Source organism: Coregonus clupeaformis, chromosome 6 (genome assembly GCF_020615455.1).
Source record: "Coregonus clupeaformis isolate EN_2021a chromosome 6, ASM2061545v1, whole genome shotgun sequence".
NCBI lineage: Eukaryota > Metazoa > Chordata > Actinopteri > Salmoniformes > Salmonidae > Coregonus > Coregonus clupeaformis.
The window spans coordinates 25,430,641-25,451,103 of NC_059197.1; the positions used below are offsets into that span (position 1 = coordinate 25,430,641).

The following is a 20,463-nucleotide window of genomic DNA, read 5'->3' on the forward strand; positions in this document are numbered from 1 at the left end:
GAAGGACAACCGGAAGCTTCTCCCGGCCAATGTCCAACTCTCCGACCATCAAACCACGTCTCAGTTGACGCAACGAGAGGGAACCAGAGATCCCTACCAACCTACGTCCGAAACCCCGACCATCGAACGGACCTAACAACCGACAGAGCGAAGGACAATAGGAAGTTCTTCCCCTCCAACGTCCGACTCTCCAACCATCGAACGAACGTCCCAGTCGACGCAACAAGGGAGTAGTGGAGACCCCTCCCGACCAATGTACGGCTCTCCGACCATTGAGTGGACCTTCCAGCCGACCGCAACGGCCAGCACAGCCACCACCCGGGCCAGACACCCAAGGGGAGCTAACACTACCACTCATCATCACCTACAACACACTCAGCCTAGAGGGTCGCGACACAAATCAAATAGAACCTCCTGCAGTCAGGTCTTCTACCTCTACGCACACCCATCCTGGCCTACCGCAGGAACCCCAACCTCCGTGACCAACTGGTACACAGCAGACTATAACCCCACAACCCACAGCGAGTACCCACAGAACCCCACTTCGACTAACTAAACAGCATCCGTGGCTCGACACGCAGCAGCGACATACGGATACACAGCCCCAATGGAACCCACACTCTACACACAACCAACTGTGTCTACGCCCTCATCTGCAAAACCTGCAACGCCACCTACTTCAGGGAAACCGGCGGGTCCCTTACACACCCGCCTCACCAAACATCTTTACAACTTCTCTACCTTTCGCCGCACCAACACACCCCTCATACACCACTTCCTTAAATACACCACTCCGAACAACTCCGCATGACTGCTCTCTAACACAATCCCAAGTGGACCATCAAACAACGAAACAGCAGGGAACGCTACTGGATCGCCTGGCTGGCCACCACTATACCCAACGGACTCAACAAAAGGGCATCACAATCCCTCCACGACTCAGGACGGGTAGAATATCAAACCAGCAGCGGAACCAATCACAGCCAAAGCGACAGCGACACATCAAACCCTCAAATCCCACCAACACCACCACAACAACACCCATCCCGTTACCAACACCTGCCTCTTAGTTGCAGTCTGAGACACAGGGTTGCCACAAACATGGGCCCTTCAATGTCTCCACCACACACCACATGATACTCAGGGTTGCCACAACTATGGGCCCTGTAACGTCTTGGGCTTGGGCCGGAGACGCAGGGCTACCATGACGATGGGCCTTACGGGGTCTCTGGCCTGGGCTGGGACACAGAGTTGCCGCAACCCAAGGCCCTGAAATAGTTCCCTGCCTACGCCGGACACCTGGGGCTGCCAAAAAACACGGGCCCCACCACGTCTACCACCCAAGCCTCAGACTGAGTTTTGCCAAAACCATGGGCCCTCCATCCATCAATCAAGGGAGCAACACAACTCATCCCACCCACCTATCCAACCATCCACCCATCACTCATCCCAACAAGCTGGGGAACAAAAGGGTTGCCGAAACCACGGGCCCTTTAACGTCCCCAGCCATCTTGGGAACAACACTGCCTCCTAACATCCACCCGTACGCATGCCCGCCTCCCCTCTGTCCGCCCTCCAACCAACCAACCAACCAACTAACCACACACGTCGAGGGATGCTCATCTACAACCCTGGGTCCGCTTGGTCCCCTCTATCGTGCCGTTTGTGTATCGCGCTACCACTAGCAACTTAGGCCTGTCCGGAGCTCCCAACACTGGGCACACACTACGGTAATAAAGGTAAATCCAACTGCCTGTAGGACAAGGACGGATGGTGTCCCCTTCTCCCTCCCTTACTTCTCCCCAAGCTTTTACTTCACTCTGAGGACCAACGCATCCCAAACCATCTCAATTGGGTTGAGGTCGGGTGATTGTGGAGGCCAGGTCATCTGATGGAGCACTCCATCAGTCTCCTTGGTCAAATAGCCATTACACAGCCTGGAAGTGTGTTTTGGGGTCATTGTCCTGTTGAAAAACAAATGATAGTTCCACTAAGCGCAAACCAGATAGGATGGTGTATCGCTGCAGAATGCCGTGGTAGCCATGCTGGTTAGGTGTGCCTTGAATTCTAAATAAATCAGAGACAGTGTCACCAGCAAAGCACCCCCACACCATCACACCTCCTCCTCCATGCTTCACGGTGGGAACCACACATGCGGAGATCATCCGTTCACCTACTCTGTGTCTCACAAAGACACAGCGTTTGGAAACAAAAATCTCAAATTTGGACTCATCAGACCAAAGGACAGATTTCCACCGTTCTAATGTCCATTGCTCGTGTTTCTTGGCCCAAGCAAGTCTCCTCTTCTCATTGGTGTCCTTTAGTAGTGGTTTCTTTGCAGCAATTCAACCATGAAGGCCTGATTCACGCAGTCTTCTCTGAACAGTTGATGTTGAGATTTGTCTGTTAGTTGAACTCTGTGAAGCAGTTATTTGGGATGCAATCTGAGGTGCAGTTAACTCTAATGAACTTAACCTCTGCAGCAGTGGTAAATCATTAGTATTCCTTTCCTGTGGCAGTCCTCATGAGAGCCAGTTTCATCATAGCGCTTGATGGTTTTTTGCGACTGCACTTGAAGAAACTTTAAAAGTTATTGAAATTTGCCGGATTGACTGACCTTCATGTCTTAATGTAATGATGGACTGTTGTTTCTCTTTGCTCATTTGAGCTGTTCTTGCCATAATATGGACTTGGTATTTTACCAAATAGGGCTAACTTCTGTATACCAACCCTACCTTGTCACAACACAACTGATTGGCTCAAACGCTGTGATGTCACGAGAGGCTGTGTCCTGGAGGGACGTTACATCCCCCTGAGATGGCTGCAAACCCAGACAGCTATGGCTCCATCTGCTGGTATGGTCGGGAACTCCAACCCTCTATGGCCAATCTTCCCACGCAGCTGAAACCAATCAGGAGCTGATGAGCTGAAGGTTTGTTGAAGGGAAGAGACACGGTCTCCAAGCTGGGCTCTCTGGAGGACAAGAGTGCTGCACGTCCACTTCCAGGAGGAATATAAGGATTTGGAGATACTTACCTTTGGGGAAATACTCACCTTTGGATATATGCACCGGTGGAAATACGTGTGGGACATTTGGAAGGACGTTTTGCTGGGTTGGCCACTAGCTGCAACGTGGAAGACAGTAAGACTGGGGAAAAGTTATTTGAGCGAGGGAGAGTTATGATTTTGGATGTGGAAGAGACATCCCTGAACTGTTAACCCTTAAGAGCCACCAGAGAACAGTATTGTGTTATACTTTCGTTAGTTTCCCAAGACCTTTAATAAAATCCTTGTTTTGGTTGAACCTGGTCTCCTTGCACTACTTGAGCAATCCCGCTGAAAGCTGTGTAGCCTCTCGTGACATCACAGATGGTGGAGAATACAGGCACGCTCAAGCGTTAATAGTGCATGTCAGAGGAGGATACCGAAGGTTTGATCACCCAGTTTTCCAAGCTGGCCGTAGGCTCCCCGCCGACTGAAATGGAGGACATATTGAAAGCCCTTGTTGCTGGCCAGCAAGCCCAGATGCAAGCAAACGTGGCTCTCTTGGAGGAGCAAAAGAAAGCCAACCTTCTGAAGGCAGAGGAATTGCAGTTGCAGAGACAGAGGGTGGTCCAAAATACCCGCCCAATAAAGGCAAGTGACTTTATATCTAAGATGGGAGCTACCGATGACATTGAGGCATACCTGCATGCATTTGAGGCCACGGCCACTAGGGAAGCCTGGCCCAAGCAACAGTGGGTTGGTCTGTTGGCCCCCTTTCTAACCGGGGAATCACTGAATGCTGTCCGGGACCTGGGCCCTGACCAGGTTACTGACTATGATGCCCTGAAGTCTGAGATCCTCAGCAGATATGGACTCACAAAAGTTTGGTATGGCCCAGCGCTTTCACAGCTGGACCTTCCAACCAGACCAACCTCCTCGGGCGCAGATGCATGAACTTGTCCGATCGCAAGGAAATGGCTGGATCCGCAGAGGAATACAGCAGCGGCGGTGGTGGAGGCCGTTGTGGTGGATCGTTACCTACGCGCCCTGCCTTATGAGGCAAAACGGTTCATCAGTCAACAGGCCTTGACCACGGCTGATCTGACCGTGGAAGCTGTGGAAAAGTACCAGGCCACAGCGGAGATGCTGAATGCTTCCCGAAAAAGACCCCAGGAGTGCGGCCCCACCACAAATGGGAAGAACCCGTCCAAAGGACCCCCAAGGTCTCGAACCCAGCCACGTCAGGACTTATCCCGGCTCCAGGGGGAGCCAGAAACCAGGCGGGTCCAAGAAGAGTACACCAGGAGGGGGAAACTCGACAGTGTTACCGGTGTGGGGAGATGGGACATATCTCCTGGCAGTGTGGGAAACCAGCCGATGAACCTATGCCCACTGCGAGTCCTCCAGCTCAGCACCCACACACCGTGTTGCCTCGCTCTTGGGAGTCGTAGATGGCGGCCCAGATCGACCCCCCCACCTGCCCGGTAACTGTGAATCACCATGATGTGGAGGCCTTACTGGATTCTGGTAGCCGGGCCACCCTGGTGCGTACGGATTTGGTGGGCCAGCCACCTACCCCGGGTACAAGCGGTGCTGGATTCGCTCAGGGAAGCAGGGCTCACGGCAAACCCGAAGAAGTGCAAGGTGGCCTTCAGTGAGACAAACTACCTGGGGTACACCATTGGGCGGGGGTTGGTCAAACCACAGGAAGCCAAACTGCGGGCCATACAGGACTGGCCGCAGCCCATCAACAAGAAGCAAGTAAGGTCATTTTTGGGCCTCGCTGGCTACTATAGACGCTTTATTGCAGATTTTGCTACCATAGCTGCACCGTTGACGGAGCTGGACGACCAAACGCCACTCACGAATGGTGAAGTGGAACCCTGCGGCGGAGGCGGCTTTCCTCAACCTGAAGCGAGCACTCTGCTCCAGTCCGATCCTGGTGGCACCAGACTTCAAGAAGGAATTCATTGTCCAAGCGGATGCTTCGGAGGTGGGTCTGGGGGCTGTCCTCACCCAGGCACATGACGGTGAAGAACATCCCATTCTCTACCTAAGCAGAAAGTTACTTCCAAGAGAGAAGAACTATTCAACGGTGGAGAAAGAATGTCTGGCTGTAGTCTGGGCCCTGGAGTCCCTGCGGTTCTATCTCCTGGGCCGACGTTTCATGGTGGTATCTGATCACGCCCCCTCTGCAGTGGATGGCCAAGAACAAGGAATCAAACGGTAGAGTAACCAGATGGTTTTGAGCTTGCAACCGTTTAACTTTTCTGTTGTCCACAGGGCTGGCAAGCACCACGGCAATGCGGACGCCCTCTCCCGGCGTGATGCCTTCTTCAGCTGCCTTTACCCCGACGAGGACGTCGGTCCCGAGGAGGGGGATGTGTGATGTCACGAGAGGCTGTGTCCTGGAGGGACGTTACATCCCCCTGAGATGGCTGCAAACCCAGACAGCTATGGCTCCATCTGCTGGTATGGTCGGGAACTCCAACCCTCTATGGCCAATCTTCCCACGCAGCTGAAACCAATCAGGAGCTGATGAGCTGAAGGTTTGTTGAAGGGAAGAGACACGGTCTCCAAGCTGGGCTCTCTGGAGGACAAGAGTGCTGCACGTCCACTTCCAGGAGGAATATAAGGATTTGGAGATACTTACCTTGGGGAAATACTCACCTTTGGATATATGCACCGGTGGAAATACGTGTGGGACATTTGGAAGGACGTTTTGCTGGGTTGGCCACTAGCTGCAACGTGGAAGACAGTAAGACTGGGGAAAAGTTATTTGAGCGAGGGAGAGTTATGATTTTGGATGTGGAAGAGACATCCCTGAACTGTTAACCCTTAAGAGCCACCAGAGAACAGTATTGTGTTATACTTTCGTTAGTTTCCCAAGACCTTTAATAAAATCCTTGTTTTGGTTGAACCTGGTCTCCTTGCACTACTTGAGCAATCCCGCTGAAAGCTGTGTAGCCTCTCGTGACATCACAACGCATTAACAAGAAAAGAAATTCCTCAAATTAATTTTTAACAAGAAACACCTGTTAATTGAAATGCATTCCATGAAGCTGGTTGAGAGAATGCCAAGTGTATGCAAAGCTGTCATCAAGGCTAAGGGTGGCTACTTTGAAGAATCTCAAATATAAAATACATTTTGATTTGTTTAAGACTTTTTTGGTTACTACATGTGTTATTTCGTAGTTTTGATGTCTTCACTATTATTCTACAATTTAGAAAATAGTAAAAAGAAAGATAAACCCTTGAATGAGTAGGTGTGTCCAAACTTTATACTGGTACTGTAATAATATATAATGTTGTTGTTTTTTTTTGGGGGGGGGACCCCCTCCAACCCCATGCACGGGAACCACTGACTTTAAATGTTATGCTGTACCAGAGGTCTTCTTCATGTTAAAACGAACACACCCCACAAGCTGTTCCTCTCAGGGACATTATCATTGTATAGTGGTATTAAACAACACCTGTGCTTAAATTAAAGTGCAAACATACATTTAAGAATTAAGCAGAAACAGACGGTCCAGGTAGTTAGGGCAAATGCCAGACGGGCTGGTCCATCTTTAGCTCAGTGGCCGGTCTAAAAAGTTTGTAACCTTAGAGATAAGTATAGGACTGTAGTTGCCAAAAGTCAGTTTTAGCGAGCGTGCTCTCACAGATGCCATAATGGGACAGATACACTGATGCAATGTTTATCTAAGTCTATGTTTGTAACGCAAACTGAGGTGTCTTTAGGTGAAGTGTAGTTGTGGGGAAATGAGCTGATCTTCATCATTGTATATGAAGCTCCAAAATGCATTGTAATTATTTTAATTTACATTTACAATAAATAATGTTTTGTTTATTGTAGCATGACTAAATAAATAAACAACTGTTTGATCAAGCAAATGGATTCATCCGTTTTATTTTACAGGACATTTTTTGTGTATTTTACTAGGACAAGAAACAAAATCCAACAGTTTTCTAATTGACATTTCCTCAGTATTTCTAAAAGATCTGCTAGATCCTACACTACTAGAGGAATAGTTTATTGCCCATTTGTGGAAACAGAATTTAATGGATGCTTACATCCTTTTGCTCTTTCCCCAACCCCCCTGAAACAGAAATACATGTCCATTGACATGCTTGAAGAACATAGGGTCAGTGACACAGCAGCATCCCTGATTTGACTTTACTACAGTGCTTTACAGTAGTATGACAGTAAAATACATTTAACGGAAATGCATAAGAATTTACAGAAATAAAATGAAATACAAATGATTTGGTTGATGATTAAAAGAAATGTACAGTATAAGCATTCAGTTCTTCCAGCAGTTCTGGCAGCTCACATTCTGATAGATATTCCTGTCAGTCCTGGGATTCAAACCGGTAACCCTGTCCCTGCTGCTGTACAATCTAAAGTCATAATTGGTACCAGTTTAGGTTCAGATTTCTGATCTCCTTGGTCCTAATCCCAATATGATAGGGTGCAACAGTGATGGAACAGAACATAGCCACAGGAAGTAGGGGTGCTGAGGGTGATGCACCCCTGAAAAATCAGAGTTACTAAAAAATATGAATATTTTTGGGCAACTTTTTTTCTCACAAAAGTAGTGCACAAGTCCTGCATTAACAGACCAATATAGCCTTATGTAGCGCAGGCATAGTGTTTTTTCCCCCACGGCTATGGAACAGAATGAACTGTACTGATATTAATACATTAACCTCTCTGTTTACTGTGCTGTGCCTGTTGTAAATAACAGAAAAAAGGGTGGCTGCAGAGAAGTTGATGAAAGTGATCAAGTGGGGAGCACACGTATTAAAAGCCTTTCGTGACTCCATTTAGGCTTTTAATCAAACAAGTAATATTTTTACATATGAGAGCACAATTAACACAAAAATTAAAACCACTAGGCTTGCTATGATACATATACTGGGGCGGCAGGTAGCTTAGTGGGTAAGAGCGTTGTGCCAGTAACCGAAAGGTCGCTGGTTCTAATCCCCGAGCCGACTAGGTGAAAAATCTGTTGATGTGCCCTTAAGCAAGGCACTTAACCCTAATTGCTCCTGTAAGTCGCTCTGGATAAGAGCGTCTGCTAAATGACTAAAATGTAAAATGTAATACCATACAGGTTACTCAGTGAACTTTCAACACAGGAGAATTTATCAATTGCTAAGTGAGAGAAAATGGTTATGAGAATCAAATATACCAAGGCTAACAACATCTTCACATTAGAAGGGGTCATAATGCTATGATATTGCAATGGCTTACAAATGGAGACAAACCAGTCATAAACCATCCCTGCTAGAATAATGTAAGCACACATTACATATACATTGCAGAAACACCTGCACTATACAACCTTCATGTTCCCTTTATCTCTGCGTCATGGCAAAAAGTGTAGAACTGCAGGAAATTAACTTGAAAACTGCAACAAAATAAAACATTTTCACGATGACAGACGTTTTAGGAAGATGGGCAGGGACACAGCTGTCCTAAAGTTAGTTGGGCCAATAGACCAGAGGTGGCAGAATGGGTTGGGGTGTAGTAGGGTCGTCCCAAAGATCCCACTTAGCATTTGTTTGAGCATAGCCTGAAGGTAGGGAGAGCAGTTCCCTTTGATGCTCCGTAGTTATGCAGTTAATTAGCTAACATGACACAAAACATTTTCAGTTACAATAAATAATAAACTTGCTGCAATTTTGTAAATAATCTTTGGGCTACAGAGAATTTATGCCAAAATGACACATTTGTACAGTCAATTATAGCAACTATTAGTAACAAAACACATAATTCAATATTACAAAAATAAACAATCAGGTTATTTTTCAGGGTTTAGGCCTAGTACCTTTATACAAGCCTGCCTGATTTTAACCATCCTAATGCCATACATAAAAGGATTGAAAAGTGGTGGACATACCAGAAAATAAACAAATAAAATAGTGCGAAGTATAGGTGGAAGATGTGCAGCATCATATCTGCCTTGTACAATCACAAATAAACAGCCAAAGAAGAAGTTCAGCAAAGAGGCTATATGTGGCGTACAAGTGTTAAATGCTTTCTGTTTCGTCTCTTTTGAAGACTTTAAACATATTTGTAGAATTCTTACATATGAGTATATGGTAGGAAATGTAGTACAAGAAAAGTCAGCAAAGCGCCAGCAAGACCCGATATGTTATTCAGTATAGTATTTGAACATGCAAGCATGACTACGGAGTAGTTGTCACAATACACTCTATCTAGAACGTTACCACAAAATTGCAGTCGCAAAGTCAGGGAGATAATGATGGCGTTGATGAAAAAAGAATACACCCAGGGCAGTAGAATTAAGCCACAAATTATTTTAGGTGTCATAATATTGTTATATTCTAGAGGATAACAAATAGCAATGTACCTGTCATAGGACATTACATTTACATTTAAGTCATTTAGCAGACGCTCTTATCCAGAGCGACTTACAAATTGGTGCATTCACCCCTATAGCCAGTGGGTTAACCACTTTACAATATATATATTTTTTTTTTTGGGGGGTAGAAGGATTACTTTATCCTATCCCAGGTATTCCTTAAAGAGGTGGGGTTTCAAATGTCTCCGGAAGGGTGGTGAGTGACTCCGCTGTCCTGGCGTCGTGAGGGGAGCTTGTTCCACCATTGGGGTGCCAGAGCAGCGAACAGTTTTGACTGGGCTGAGCGGGAACAATGCTTCCGCAGAGGAAGGGGAGCCAGCAGGCCAGAGGTCGATGAACGCAATGCCCTCGTTTGGGTGTAGGGACTGATCAGAGAATGAAGGTACGGAGGTGCCGTTCCCCTCACTGCTCCATAGGCAAGCACCATGGTCTTGTAACGGATGCGAGCTTCAACTGGAAGCCAGTGGAGTGTGCGGAGGAGGGGGGGTGACGGGAGAGAACTTGGGAAGGTTGAACACCAGACGGGCTGCGGCATTCTGGATGAGTTGTAGGGGTTTAATGGCACAGGCAGGGAGCCCAGCCAACAGCGAGTTGCAGTAATCCAGACGGGAGATGACAAGTGCCTGGATTAGGACCTGTGCCGCTTCCCTGTGTAAGGCAGGGTCGTACTCTCCGAATGTTGTAGAGCATGAACCTGCAGGATCGGGTCACCGCCTTGATGTTAGCAGAGAACGACAGGGTGTTGTCCAGGGTCACGCCAAGGCTCTTCGCACTCTGGGAGGAGGACACAACGGAGTTGTCAACCGTGATGGCGAGATCATGGAACGGACAGTCCTTCCCCGGGAGGAAGAGCAGCTCCGTCTTGCCAGGGTTCAGCTTGAGGTGGTGATCCGTCATCCATACTGATATGTCGGCCAGACATGCAGAGATGCGATTCGCCACCTGGTTATCAGAAGGGGGAAAGGAGAAGATTAGTTGTGTATCGTCAGCGTAGCAATGATAGGAGAGGCCATGTGAGGGATATGACAGAGCCAAGTGACTTGGTGTATAGGGAGAAAAGGAGAGGGCCTAGAACTGAGCCCTGGGGGACACCAGTGGTGAGAGCACGTGGTGCGGGAGACAGCTTCTCGCCACGCCACTTGGTAGGAGCGACCGGTCAGGTAGGACGCCAATCCAGGAGTGAGCCGCGCCGGAGATGCCCAGCTCGGAGAGGGTGGAGAGGAGGATCTGATGGTTCACAGTATCAAAGGCAGCAGACAGGTCTAGAAGGACAAGAGCAGAGGAGAGAGAGTTAGCTTTAGCAGTGCGGAGAGCCTCCGTGACACAGAGAAGAGCAGTCTCAGTTGAATGACCAGTCCTGAAACCTGACTGGTTTGGATCAAGAAGGTCATTCTGAGAGAGATAGCAAGAGAGTTGGCTAAAGACGGCACGCTCAATAGTTTTGGAAAGAAAAGAAAGAAGGATACTGGTCTGTAGTTGTTGACATCAGTGGGATCGAGTGTTGGTTTTTTGAGAAGGGGTGCAACTCTCGCTCTCTTGAAGACGGAAGGGACATGGCCAGCGGTCAAGGATGAGTTGATCAGCGAGGTGAGGTAGGGGAGAAGGTCACCGGAAATGGTCTGGAGAAGAGAGGAGGGGATGGGGTCAAGCGGGCAGGTTGTTGGGCGGCCTGCAGTCACTAGTCGCAAGATTTTATCTGGAGAGAGAGGGGAGAAAGAAGTCAAAGCATAGGGTAGGGCAGTGTGAGCAGGACCAGCAGTGTCATTAGACTTAACAAACGAGGATCGGATGTCGTCAACCTTCTTTTCAAAGTGGTTGACGAAGTCATCCACAGAGAGGGAGGAGGGGGGGAGGATTCAGCAGTGAGGAGAATGTGGCAAAAGAGCTTCCTAGGGTTAGAGGCAGATGCTTGGAATTTAGAGTGGTAGAAAGTGGCCTTAGCAGCAGAAACAGATGAAGAAAATGTAGAGAGGAGGGAGTGAAAAGATGCCAGGTCGGCAGGTAGTTTAGTTTTCTTCCATTTCCGCTCCGCTGCCCGGAGCTCTGTTCTGTGAGCTCGCAATGAGTCATCAAGCCACGGAGCTGGAGGGGAGGACCGAGCCGGCCGGGAGGATAGGGGACACAGGGAGTCAAAGGATGCAGAAAGGGAGGAGAGGAGGGTTGAGGAGGCAGAATCAGGAGATTGGAGGGAGAAGGATTGAGCAGAGGGAAGAGATGATAGGATGGAAGAGGAGAGAGTAGTGGGAGAGAGAGAGCGAAGGTTGCTGCGGCGCGTTACCATCTGTGTAGGGGGCAGAGTGAGTAGTGTTGGAGGAGAGCGAGAGAGAAAAGGATACAAAGTAGTGGTCGGAGACATGGAGGGGAGTTGCAGTGAGATTAGTAGAAGAGCAACATCTAGTAAAGATGAAGTCAAGCGTATTGCCTGCCTTGTGAGTAGGGGGGACAGTAGAGAGGGTGAGGTCAAAAGAGGAGAGGAGTGGAAAGAAGGAGGCAGAGAGAAATGAGTCAAATGTAGACGTAGGGAGGTTGAAATCCCCCAAAACTGTGAAGGGTGAGCCATCCTCAGGAAAGGAACTTATCAAGGCGTCAAGCTCATTGATGAACTCTCCAAGGAACCTGGAGGGCGATAGATGACACGGATATTAAGCTTAAATGGGCTAGTGACTGTGACAGTGTGGAATTCAAATGAGGAGATAGACAGATGGGTTAGGGGAAAAATTGAGAATGACCACTTGGGAGAGATGAGGATTCCTGTGCCACCACCCCTCTGACCAGATGCTCTCGGGGTATGCGAGAACACATGGTCAGACGAGGAGAGAGCAGTAGGAGTAGCAGTGTTTTCAGTGGTAATCCATGTTTCCGTCAGCCCCAGGAAGTCGAGGGACTGGAGGGTAGCATAGGCTGGGATGAAGTCAGCCTTGTTGGCGGCAGAACGGCAGTTCCAGAGGCTGCCTGAGACCTGGAACTCCAGGTGTGTGGTGCGTGCAGGGACCACCAGGTTAGAGAGAGGCAGCAGCCACGCGGTGTGAGGCGTTTGTGTAGCCTGTGCGGAGAGGAGAGAACAGGGATAGGCAGAGGCATAGTTGACAGGCTGCAGCAGATGGCTACAATAATGCAGAGGAGATCGGAATGAAATGAACTAAACATCTGGGAAAGGAGAGAGCAGGCCTCCCTCACCAAAAAAAATATAACTCTCCCAACTTCCACCTCAGAAACTATAATTGTTTCACTGAACCACCCGAATAAAACTCTCCCAGCTTCCACTAATTGTTGTAAACTACAGCAGACTGTTATCAGTAGCTGTAATTAAGTACAGCAGCTACCAACCACCTAACGTTAATGCCTCGGATAATGAGGTTAGAAAAACAGCTGAATGGTGGCAGCTAGCTGGCTCAATCACAGGTACTCTTAAGCGTGAAATTACATTGGAAACAACTAACCACAGTTGCTAAAAGTTACCAGTAGCTACCCACTAGCTAGCTAGCTAGCTTTGTTGGTCCAAGTAGTGGGTAAGCTAGCCTCGTGCTTCGCCGGGGTCCGCCGAATACAATACTTACCTACAATAATTACCTACAATAACCTACAATAACTACCTGAGTAAACTACCTATAATACCTAACTACAATACCTACCTACAATCTAAATACATGGTTTAAGCTTTACTCAACACCATATAAGAAGCCAAGCTTACCTCCTGCTAGAGAAAACACAACCTCTCCCGACAATGCTGCAACCCATGAACAATGTTATTTCACATACTTAACTGCTAAATTACTAAATTCTGTTAAACTGTATGTGTACAACACATAAATCTGGAGACAACAATAAAGAAGGGAAATATCACGTGTGTCAGAGAGCAAGTAAAACATGAGAGCAGGAAACAAACCAGTGCTCCCATACAACTGATTAACAAACAAAGCACATATAAACAGATACATGGGTTCATGAAGGCTTCTTTCAATGCAGATAACTCCAATAAGGAAAGAATTGGCAAGAATGATGACAAAATATAATACAGTTACTACAGCAAAGTAGAAATACTTCAATTGTCCGATATCACCGTATGCAGCAAGCCTAAAGACCTTGAAGTGAGTAGAGTTCTCCATGGTCCTGGGAGTTGGTAAAGATGTGCTGTCAATGTTTGAAGAAGAGGAGCAAATCCTCATTCTGTAGCTTACATATAAGTTAAAACAATGAAATCACAAAGAACAGAAAACCTAAATGTATAATTCCTTGACTTGTTGATTCATTGATAGTTTTGCCCACATCTACAGTATACTCACCAATATAGACAGCCATACATTGTCCTGATAACAAAATTCATAGCCTAAATCAAACAATATTACAATTTGTATCCTGCATGCATTAAAATTAATACATAAAAATTCAAAATAATACATTAATTACATGTATTCTAAATCCAAAATGAAGACAGATCATTTGTAATCCACGATGACCTCCTAAACTCAGCTTCTCACTTGATTCTTATACTTGTGAGATTTACAAAAAAAATCGCCTGCCATGGTGTGATATGCAAATGGTCACCAACACCTGGGGAAAATTAGATATTTTCAGCGTCAAGGAAACCATATAGAGAAAAACAGATACCATTTTGTAACACAGGCCCTCCAAGGTGTTCAAAGCCTTTCTTAGAAAATCCACCCAAAACCACTCATTCCTATAATTTACAGTTTTAAATAACACTAATATGTGAGAACAATAGTTTTTTTTAAACTAATGTTTCATTTGGCATTATTATAAGGTTGGTAGCATCATATGAAAATTGTTGTGGAAATCTGTTTCAGCTCAAGTCAACTACAAAATCCACAATGCAATGCTCTCTCTATGGGCTGGGTGTAAAATTGCCTAAACAAACTGCACTATTTTAGGAGTCTACAATCTCACCATGTTCAACCTGCAGATCGATTTGCCTCACAGTGGAGTCTGACATTCGCAACGGCACCATGCAATGCACCCTGGACTGAAGAGGCAGACAAATAGGAGACATGTGGTAGACCCTCTGTTAAAATACAAATGTATTTAGGTAGGAATATTGGTCTCGCTTTAAATGACAAATGCAGCTTATAAAGGCTTCATAAAGCCTTCATGAACAATACATAAATGTGTTACAAATCATCTATAACGTCATGCTTTAAAACGGGTTCATAAATGTGGCATAACTGTGTGACATAACCCAATATGTCAAATATGACATAAACCTGTGCTTTATAAAGGGTGGCATAAGCACCGCTTACTAAAGGCCTTACATCATATTCAATTGAGGCATCACAAATGTACAACCCTGCCATGCATCTTGGTAGAGCATTGCAACACCAGGATAGTAGGTTCAATTCCCAGGGCCACCCACACGTAAAAATGTATTCAAACGTGAATAAGTTGCTTTGGATAAAAGTGTCTGATAAATTTGATATATTATATTACTCTAAAACTTATTTCCCTCTTGGGTGCATGTTGGACCTGACCTCAACTTTCTCCAAAATGCTGTGCTGCAGCCTTCCCTCCGTAAGGCAATCAAACAGGCAAAACGTCAGTACAGAGACAAAGTGGAGTCACAATTCAACGGCTCAGACACGTGGCAGGGTCTACAGACAATCACGGATTACAAAGGGAAAACCAGCCACGTCGCGGACACCGACGTCTTGCTCCGGGTCTAGCAGAACACCTTCTTCACCCGCTTTGAGGATAACACAGTGCCACCGACGCGGCCCGCTCTCAAGGACTGTGGGCTCTCGTTCTCTGTGGCCGACGTGAGCAAGACATTTAAGCGTGTTAACCCTCGCAAGGCTGCCGGCCCAGACGGCATTCTTAGCCGCGTCCTAAGAGCATGCGCAGACCAGCTGGCTGGAGTGTTTAAGGACATATTCAATCTCTCCCTATCCCAGTCTGCTGTCCCCACCTGCTTCAAGATTTCAACCAGTGTTCCTGTACCCCAAGAAAGCAAAGGTTACTGAACTAAATGACTATCACCCCGTAGCACTCCCTTCTGTCCTCATGAAGTGCTTTGAGAGGCTAGTTATTGATCATATCACCTCTACCTTACCTGTCACCCTAGGCCCACTTCAATTTGCATACCGCCCCAATAGATCCACAGACGATGCAACCGCCATCACACTGCACACTGTCCTATCCCATCTGGACAAGAGGAATACCTATATAAGAATGCTGTTCATTAACTATAGATCAGCCTTCAACACCATAGTACCCTCCAAGCTCATCATTAAGCTCCGGGCCCTGGATCTGAACCCCGCCCTGTGCAACTGGGTCCTGGACTTCTTGACGGGCCACCCCCAGGTGGTGAAGGTAGGAAACAACACCTCCACTTTGCTGATCCTCAACACAGGGGACCCACAAGGGTGCGAGCTCAGCCCCCTCCAGTACTCCCTGTTCACCCATGACTGCGTGGCCACGCACGCCTCCAACTCAATCATCAAGTTTGCAGACGACACAACAGTAGTAGGCCTGATTACCAATAATGACGAGACAGCCTACAGGGAGGAGGTGAGGGCCCTGGCGGAGTGGTGCCAGGAAAATAACCTTGTGGACTTCAGGAAACAGCAGAGGGAGCACGCTCTATCCACATCAACGGCTACGCAGTGGAGAAGGTGGAAAGCTTCAAGTTCCTCGGATTACACATCACTGACAATCTGAAATGGTCCACCCACACAGACTGTGTGGTGAAGAAGGCGCAACAGCGCCTTTTCAACCTTAGGAGGCTGAAGAAATTTGTCTTGGCCCCTAAGACAGTCACAAACTTTACAGATAGACAATTGAGAGCATCCTGTCGGGCTGTATCACTGTCTGGTACGGCAAGACAAAGGAGCTGATCGGGGACTACAGGAAAAGGCGGGCCAATCAGGCCCCCATTAACATCGATGGGGCTGTAGTGGAGTGGGTCGAGAGTTTCAAGTTCCTTGGTGTCCATATCACCAACAAACTATCATGGTACAAACACACCAAGACAGTCGTGAAGAGGGCTCCCCTCAGGAGACTGAAAAGATTTGGCATGGGTCCCCAGATCCTCAAAAGGTTCTACAGCTGCACCATCGAGAGCATCCTGACCGGTTGCATAACAACCTGGTATGGCAACTGCTCGGCATCTGACCGTAAGGCGCTACAGAGGGTAGTGCATACGGTCCAGTACATCACGGGGGCCAAGCTTCCTGCCATCCAGGACAAATATACTTGGCGGTGTCAGAGGTAAGCCCAAAAAATTGTCAAAGACTCCAGTCACCCAAGTCATAGACTGTTCTCTCTGCTACCGCACTGCAAACGGTACCGGAGCGCCAACTCTAGGACCAAAAGGCTCCTTAACAGCTTCTACTTCCTAGCCATAAGACTGCTGAACAATTAATAAAATGGCACCCGGACTATTTACATTGACAACCCCCCCCACACACATTTGTTTTTACACTGCTGCTACCCGCTGTCTATTATCTATGTACAGTCACTTTACCCCTACCTACGTGTACAAATTATCTTGACGAACCTGTACCCCCGCACATTGACTCGGTACCGGTACCCCCTGTATATAGTCTCGTTATTGTTATTTTTATTATTTTTTACTTTAGTTTATTTGGTAAATATTTTCTTAACTCTTTATTGAACTGTATTGTTGATTAAGGGCTTGTAAGTAAGCATTTCACGGTAAGGTCTACACCTGTTGTATTCGGCGCATGTGACAAATAAAGTTTGATTTGATTTGATTTGAACTGCACCGCTCGCAACCGCAGGGTTCTCCAGAGGGCTCTCCAGAGGGTGTTGTAGTCTGCCCAACGCATCACCGGGGGCACACTGCCTGCCCTCCAGGACATCAACCATCCGAACCACGGCCTGTTCACCCCGCTTCCATCCAGAAGGCGAGGTCAGTACAGGTGCATCAAAGCTGGGACCGAGAGACTGAAAAACTGCTTCTATCTCAAGGCCATCAGACTGTTAAATAGCCATCACTAGCCGGCTACCACCCTGTTACTCAACCCTGCACCATAGAGGCTGCTTTGTCATTATGGGCTATTGAGTGTAGATTGATGAGGGGGGAAAAAAACAATGTAATCAATTTTAGAATAAGGCTGTAACCTAACAAAAAGTCAATGGGTCTGAATACTTCCCGAAGGTACTTTACATAGACATGGAATCACTGGTCACTTTAATAATGGAACTCTAGTCACTTTAATAATGTTTACATACTGCTTTACTCATTTCATATGTATATACTGTATTCTATTCTACTGTATTTTGGTCAATGCCACTCCGACATGGCTCGTCCCAATATTTATATATTTCTTAATTTCATTATTTTAGATTTCAAATCAAATCAAATTTTATTTGCCACATGCACCGAATACAACAGGTGTAGACCTTACCGTGAAATGCTTACTTACAGCCCTTAACCAACAATGCATTTTTTTCTTAATAAAAAAGTAAAATAAAACAACATCAACAAAAAAGTGTTGAGAAAAAAAGAGCAGAAGTAAAATAAAATAACAGTAGGGAGGCTATATACAGGGGGGTACCGGTGCAGAGTCAATGTGCGGGGGCACCGGCTAGTTGAGGTAGTTGAGGTAATATATACATGTGGGTAGAGTTAAAGTGACTATGCATAAATAATTAACAGAGTAGCAGCAGCGTAAAAAGATGGGGTGGGGGTGCAAATAGTCCAGGTAGCCATGATTAGCTGTTCAGGAGTCTTATGGCTTGGGGGTAGAAGCTGTTGAGAAGCCTTTTGGACCTAGACTTGGCGCTCCGGTACCGCTTGCCATGCGGTAGCAGAGAGAACAGTCTATGACTAGGGTGGCTGGAGTCTTTGACAATTTTGAGGGCCTTCCTCTCACACCGCCTGGTATAGAGGTCCTAGATTTGTGTGTATTGTTGTGAATTGTTAGATACTACTGCACTGTTGGAGCTAGGAACACAAGCATTTCGCTACATTCGCAATAACATCTGCTAAACATGTGTATGTGACCAATAAAATTTGATTTGATTTGAGTTGCTGACGAGATGCTGATAATGTGATGAGTTCGCAAATCAAATGCCCAATTGTGGTGCCAACTCGACAGCGAAAAACAAGTAAGTTAACCTTTATTTATTGGAATTTAAATTAGTTTGTAGTAGTTAAGTGTTGAGTTAGATTACATACTGTAGCTACCTCAGTCGTTATTTCAAATAATTTCGGTGACTTTACAACAATTGCTAACTAGCCGAAATGTAGCTAGCTATCTAGCAGGCTCAGCTAAATAAAAATCCCCTTAGATACATCCATGTCTTATAGTCAAATCATGAGATTAGTAAATTAAAAAGGAATATAATAATACGAATCGAAGGGAGTTTCCCATCTTCCCATTTAGAGTTTCTGGAGCAGCACAGAAATGCCCTTATCCAGATGGTGTGACAAAGGCATTTCCTAACAGACCTGCTAACTTTCTTTGTTGTTACTTTGAAGGTTGGAACCAACATGCAGTACCTCCTGCAGGCAGAGAGGCAAGCACCATTCGTCCGCCAGCTCAGGGACAAGCTACACTAATCACACTCCTGTCTGACTTTAAATTAAGGTTATTAACATTATGCTGATTTATGAAGGTTCTCTCATGATCCACAGGTTAGTGTAGGGTATGTGAGAGGTATTTAAATGGGTTGATGGACCTGCAAAGCTTGTGTGTGTTTCAGAGCCAAGATGATTTGGAGTAGTCCAACCTTAGACCACCATACCAGTAATTCCTCTTCTGGAGACCAGTGCTTGATTACAACCTGTTACAATGGTGGCAACATTTGTGGCTGATCTTTCAGCAGGGGAGTGGGTGAATGTGTCAAAGACCTGATGTGCCCAACACTGCAAGGTATGGCTCGTTTCTGTTGTGTGCATTTTTGTGTACTGAGGAACATGTAACTTGGTTCCAGAAGAAAGCCACATTCAATTTCTTTAGGTTGGGGGCTTTTATCAAGGTAAGTGTTTCTTGGTGTAATGTCGTCTCCAGGCTATTGCACACACAGCACATATAAGCCTGGTATATATCTACCATTCAAAGTAGGCTTTAGTGGGAGTAACCAAAGAATTCTATAGGAGTGACCTTACTGAGTAAAGTATTTGTCATCGTCACTAGTTAACACAGTAAAAAGGTCATAATTATGGCTAAATTTGTACATTTTCCACAATTTATCTTCTTAAAATTTGATTTGAAACATAACCCTAACTAATGATGACGAAGTTTGATGCATTGGTCCACTAGACCTTCCACACATTTGGGCGGAAGTGTCTGGGAACGAGATTAGGTGTAATGTGACTAACATGACTTCACTTTAGAGCGTATTCCAATCTATTGACCCAATATGTCACCCTTTATTAAGCACCTGGTTATATCATATTCGACATAGTGGGTTATGTCACATTTGACATTGGTGATTGTCACATTGGTGTAATGCCACATTTATGAACCCTTTATAAAGCATGATACGGTTATCGATACTAACACATTTATGTAGTTAGCCTTTATAAGCTGAACATCATTTAAAGCGGGTCTGGAATGTTGCAAAAATATGACCAATGGCTCATTCGAGAGAAGTCAACCTCCTGCGTTATGACATCGGCCAGTATCGAAATCTGACATTTATGATAGATGTTTTTACGATCTAAAAGTCTTATTCCTATTAACGTCCAGTGTAGTGAGAGCGGCTTTATCGCAATGCTATGTCATACTGTCCAGATTTCTGCCTGCTTGAACGCCAATAACTCAGATACTTTACACATGAAAACATGAAATGAACCAGGGAATCGATAGAACATCACTCAGAGATGCACGAAAACAATATAATATTCAAAATGGGTCAATGTTTCCTTTAAGTTCTATAGAAATACAGTAATTCATATAGAATACTAGATTAAACAGGGCGTGTCTAGGCAATGTGACATGGCTCACTAGTTAGCAGTGTGCGCTAGTGACGGTTACCGATGTGTTCAGAGGTTACCTGGTTCAAACCCCTGTTGGGCAAGGACAGTAAAGGAAGAAATACTGTTTCACATGGTCAGACTGACGTTCTTAAATAAAGAGACTAGTTTGGTTGGATAGTACAGCAC

The 20,463-nt window shown here is 46.1% G+C and overlaps 1 pseudogene; it reads right to left on the reverse strand.

The window, feature by feature from the left end:
• Window positions 1–1,155: 1,155 nt before the first annotated feature.
• Window positions 1,156–13,483, reverse strand: LOC121568497 (annotated as a pseudogene).
• Between the last annotated feature and the right edge of the window lie 6,980 nt (window positions 13,484–20,463).